The following is a 6000-nucleotide window of genomic DNA, read 5'->3' on the forward strand; positions in this document are numbered from 1 at the left end:
TGCATTTGTCAAAAGCCAGCTGAAGCCATAGGGCGACTCTTGAGTGTCAGGCACATGTGTGTTTCTCTATTGTAAAAAATGAGGCGAAGAGGATGTGCAGCAAGTGGAAAGTAGACAGTCTCAGCTACTTACAGGAGAAAAAAAACAGATATAAGTTTTCTTTTTTTTCTTTTTCTTTTTTTTACGGTGACGACACATAAGGTAGACTGCCGTTAGGGGTAGTTGTCACAAACCGAGACACCTGGCAGAAGCTGGCAATCTTGTTGCTTCATAGCAAGTCAATGTTGCTTGAACTTGATAACCCTTTCTAATTAAAAATTTCGAACAATTGATTACGTTCATAGAAGGAAGCACCAGCAAGGGGTATTGAGCATAATATTTGATGTTAAGATACGTATTTTTCCATTCCCCAGAAAAAGCTCTTGGTTTCCATTGAACATTGTAGTGACAAATATGGCAGCATAGCACTTCAATATTACTCAGAGGTGTACGTTGAAGTGGTCTTGGAAACGCTATTTATGTGAAGTCCACCTTCGTAGTCTGGAATGGGGACACCATTTCTGCAGAAGCGTTACATCTGCTCGTGTATCGCGCCGATTGTTAGTCATGTATACCGGACAAAGCCCTGCAGGAGCCCGCGGGCAATTCACGGGTTGCACGCGTTTTCAGATTTTTGGACGACTGCTTGGCGCTCTTTGAATCTGATCAATACACGCTATAGTCCCATTTATCACACGCAGACGGCATATTCAGTGATTATCTAAAACCACTTCTCATCGCGCATGAACACCCAGATGAGCGATGTAATTAAATTTTCCTACGTAAGTGCTACGAGCCCCGTGATAGTAAGCCTCTTCCGTTATTCTAATCTGTACATTCAGGAGTTGTGCAAATAGAAATAGTTAAGTCATGCTAGAAAAAATACGTTGCACAAATTGTGACCATTACCCACCACGGTGGCTTAGCGGCTATGGTGTTGAGCTGCTAAGCACGAGGTTGCGGGATCAAATCCCAACCGCGACGGCCGCATTACGATTGGGTGAAATGCAAAAACACCTGTGCCCCGTGCATTGGGGGCACGTTAAAGGTGGTCAAAATTAAACTGGAGTCCCCCACTATGGCGTTCCTCATAATGAAATTGTGGTTTTGGCACGTAAAACTCCAGAATTCATTCAAATCGTGCCCATTAGAGTGTACTGAAGAAGAAGAACAGGGAGCAAGCAGTAGTAGGGCGCTCTCATAGATGTAGGGCGTGAGCGCAGATCACGAGCTGTTGGCGCCGAGACCGTTGCTTTTTTGTGACTGTGCTGGTTTTTGACCTGCCGCTTACCGTCAGTAAATCTCCTTATCAAAGTGGTGGAGGCGCTGGGTACCCTCTTCAAACCTGGAACTCCGAAGCCGGACGTTGCCCACCGCCGCTTCGACAATGCCTGATGACGCCACCCAGCAAGGCGCGGCCCAATCTCCGTCGGTCATTGTGTCAAGCGTGCTGCGCCAGCTCGATCCCGCTTCTTTAGCGGCACCGATGACCATGACGTAGAAGATTGGCTATCCGTCGTTTGAAAGGGTGAGCGCGCACAACAAATGGGACTGACGCTACAAAACTACGCAACGTCCTGTTTTACCTAACAGAAGTCGCAGGTGCGCAAGCTTCGCTCTGAATAGCGCCTGCGCGGGCAGTGCGCAGCAGCAGGGTGAGAACTTCACGAGCTATATATATTGAAGACTTCATTGACTTTCTGCAAGCGCGTGAATTCTTATATGATTGAGCAAGACAGGATGAAACACATCATGAAAGGCATACATGACGACGCCTTTCAGATGTTGCTGGTCAAGGACCCACGCACCGTGTCTGAACTCGTGACCTTGTGCCAGAGCTTCGACGAACTACGTAAGCAGCGCGTCCTAGCTCGGCGGCAGACGTCAATTCCCATCACTGCGTTGACCATCGGTGGCGACCACACGTAGCTTCTGTGCCTGAGGAAGTCAATGACTTGTGCGTGAGGAAGGCACTCGACAGCTTTCGTTTTTTCCAACCGTGCAAGTGCCTACGCTCTGTCTGACTCCAACAATCTGACAGGTGATACAGGAGCAGGTCACGAGGCTTTGCCGTCTGCCTGTCAGCCGACTGCTGTCACCGCGCCGCTATCAATTGTAGTGCTGTCTGCTGCTCCGCCGACTCCTGTCGCCGCGCCTCTGACGTAAGCGGATGCCGTCATGAAGCCACGTCCTCTTCGACCACCAGCGACGCCGCTTTTCGGGGCGCAGCCACAGTACGCAAATCATTGTCGCACTGCAGACAACCGCCCGATCTGCTACGCTTGCGGAATTCCGGGTCATGTTGCGCGCTTCTGTCGCCAACGTTTCGCGGCGACCACGGGTACACCGAGATATTCTGGCTACTCCTTCCGACATCCCTATCGCACGCAGCCAGAACGAGAGCCTGAAGCATATGACCGTGATCCCCAGCCCACTTCCGATGCATAACCTTTTGCTGCTCGTTGGTCACCCTCACCACGCCGCCGTTCTCTTTCGCCCATGCGTCGCCGGTCCACTGCTGGTGAGGCGGAAAATGACTGCCGCAGCTTCTGAGGCACGAGCTGCGCCGTCGTCCGCCTGTCTAAGTCTTCGCTTGTTCCCCGCCAACGTTTTTGAAGTGTTTATTGACGGTGTACGCACTCTTGTGCTTCTGGACACTGGCGCCGCTATTTATGCAATGAGCCATAAGTTTTGCCGTTTCATCCGTAGAGTGACGACGCAACCTTCAGGGTTTTCTCTCTGTACTGCCAGCGCACAATATATTCCACCCGCTACAGCATGTACGGCCAGCATGCTCATACAAGACGTGATCTACAGTGTTGAGTTTCTTGTGCTGGCCTCGTGATCCCATGACCTGATCCTCGGGTGGGATATTTTCTCCCGTAAGTACGCTGTTATCGACGGCGTTCGTGCTCAGCTAGAGCTCTCTGTGTTTTCTGAAATTCCTTCCACCCATGTGGCTGGTCCAGAGAATAGAAAGCTTGTCGCCACCGCCGATACTAACCCGCCATATCAGAGTGCCGTCATTGTTCCCGTTTCTTGTGCCGCCCTTTCCGACGCCACCGGTCTGTTCACGCCATCTGACATGTTTCGTCGCCTCCACAATACGTCACTGCCTTTTGCCATCCTCGCGCTTCATCAGGACAATTCCAGACTACTTGTTTGCAACCTCAACTCAGGCCCTCTGACTTTGTACCGTAATGAAACGCTTGGCCACGTTCAGCCTGTAGACGCTGATGTTATCGTACCCCTTGATCCCTCTAAACCTGAGACTCAGCATCAGATGAACGCCCTGACCCCTCACCTGCGTCCTACGCCGGGCTCTCGGATTCTTTTCACCTATCCATCGACAGCGACCTCGGTCCGGCTGCACGGATGCAGCTTCTTGCCCTTCTATAACGAGTTGTGCACTTCGTTTGATTACCGTAAGCGTCACTAGGACGAACTAATGCAATTGTTCACACGATTAACACTGGGCCTCACGCTCCCTTTGCGACAGCGCCTCTACCGTGTGTCCCCTGCGGAACGTCGTGTAATTACGGAGCAAGTTGACGACATGCTTCAACGCGGAGTCACCACGCCTTCTTGCAGCCCCTGGTCCTATCCTGTTGCACTGGTCAAAAAGAAAGATGGATCTGTTAAATTCTGCGTGGACTACCAACGCCTCAACAAGATTACTCACAAAGAGGTTTATCCTCTTCCTCGAATAGACGACGCCCTCGAGTGCCTTTTAGGTGGCGAATTTTTTTCTTCCCTCGACTTGAGATCGGGATATTGGCAAGTCCCTATGACTGAGTGTGATCGTCCCAAGACGGCGTTCGTCACACCGGATGGCCTGTATGAATTTACCACGATGCCTTTCGGACTTCGCAATGCACCCGCTACATTCGAACGGATGATGGACGGCCCTTTAAGCGGTCTGAAACGGGAAGATATGTCTGTGCTATCTGGATGACGTCGTCGTGTTTTCCCCCGATTTCGCCACACATCTCGCTCGTTTACGCACAATTCTATGCTGCCTTACAAACGCACGCCTTCAACTCAACCAGAAGAAATGTCACTTTGGGGCTCGCCGGCTCACCATCCTCGGCCACGTCGTCTCCAAAGATGGCATTCTCCCTGACCCGGACAAACTACGTTCTGTTGCCGAGTTTCTGAAGCCTTCTACCTTCAAAGAACTTCGAAGCTTTGTCGGCTTGGCCGCCAATTTTCCTCGCTTCGTCCGAAATTTGGCCTCCATCATCGCACCGCTTACGAAGCTCCTCGGCGGCTCCAGTGACCTTTCCTACTGGACACCGGCCTGCGACGACGCATTTGCGACTCTGCGTCGCCTACTTACTTCGCCACCCATGCTACGCCAGTATGACCCTGCTGCGCCAACCGAAAAGCACACACATGCCAGTGGTATCGGTCTTGGTGCAGTTCTCGCGCAACGCAAGCCCGGCTCCCCTGAGCATGTTATGGCCTATGCAAGCCGCGCCCTCATTAAGGCGGAAGGGAATTATTCGTCCACCAAAAAAAGTGCCTCGCGATTGTATGGGCGTTAGGAAAATTTCGCCCCTATTTGTACGGGAGGTCTTTCGACGTTGTAACTGACCATCATGTACTCTGCTGGCTGGCTTCCCTCAAAGATCCCTCTGGTGGTCTCGTTCGATGGGCTCTCCTAATTCAAGAATTCGACGTTCGCGTCGTTTGCCCGTGGAATCCGAAGCAGGGCCCCCTTCAGCGGTCGACTTTTCCCTGGATGCTCTTACAATCACCGACATGCCTTCGGAACAGCGCAAGGATCCATGGATTGCATCCCTATTGAAAGTTCTCTGCGCCTCTTCACCCACTAGCTAACCCCGTGCAATTCGTCGCCAAGCCAAGCATTTCGATATACTTGATGCACTTTTATACCACCGCAACTACCTGGATGATGGATGTAAATGGCTGCTGGTCATACTCAAACACTTGCGAGCCGATGTATGTGCATACTTTCATACTGATCCGCAACATGCCCATGCTGGCGGGCTGAAAACGTATCAGCGGCTCCGCCAATTCTAGCACTGGCGAGGGATGTACACATTTGTCCGTAAATATATACGGTCTTGATCCGCATGTCAACGACGGAAGATGTTTAACCATACACCCGGTCAGCCGCAGCCTTTACCATGTCCTGCCTGCCCTTTTGGACGCATTGGAATCGACCTTTATGAACCGTTTCCGCGCTCTGTTGCTCGCAATCGCTGGATAATTGGCGCGGTGGACCATCTCACGCGATACGCAGAAACAGCTCCACTCCATGCGGCTGGTGCTTGTGACGTCGCTTCTTTCATATTGCACCATTTCATACTCCGTCATGGTGCACCACGGGAACTGCTGAGCGACAGAGGTCGTGTGTTTTTGTCCAACGTCCTACAAGGGCTCCTCCGCTCGTGCCGCATTTTTCATCGTACATCTACTGCCTATCACCCTGGGCTCACCGAACGTTTCAACCGCACGCTCGGTGACATGCTGTCGATGTACATTGATTCTGATCATTTCAATTGGGACGTCGTTCTCCCCTTCGTGACGTATGCCTATAACACCGCGACAGTCTACGACAGGCTTTTCCCCATTTTTTCTTTTATATGACCGTGAACCATCCTCCACACTTGCCACAATTTTCCCGTATTGCCTGGACGCCTCCGAATTCAGTCCAATTTCTGAGGTCGCCCAGCATGCAGAAGAGTGTTGTCAGCTGGCCCGCTCGTTCGCGTCCGACAGCCAACCCCTACAGAAAGATCGCCGCGACACCCGATCAGCATGTGCAGAGTTTTGCAGTTGGATCCCTCGTTTGCTCCAAATACGTTTCAACTCTCCTGGCCTCACTCCCAAGTTTACTGCCAAGTACTACAGGCCATACTGCGTCATAGAGCGCCAGTCTCCCGAAACTTATGTCATTGAGACGGTCAACCCCCCACGGACAAGTGCCGTCTA

This window comes from Dermacentor silvarum, chromosome 11 (genome assembly GCF_013339745.2).
Source record: "Dermacentor silvarum isolate Dsil-2018 chromosome 11, BIME_Dsil_1.4, whole genome shotgun sequence".
NCBI classification, from domain to species: Eukaryota; Metazoa; Arthropoda; class Arachnida; order Ixodida; family Ixodidae; genus Dermacentor; species Dermacentor silvarum.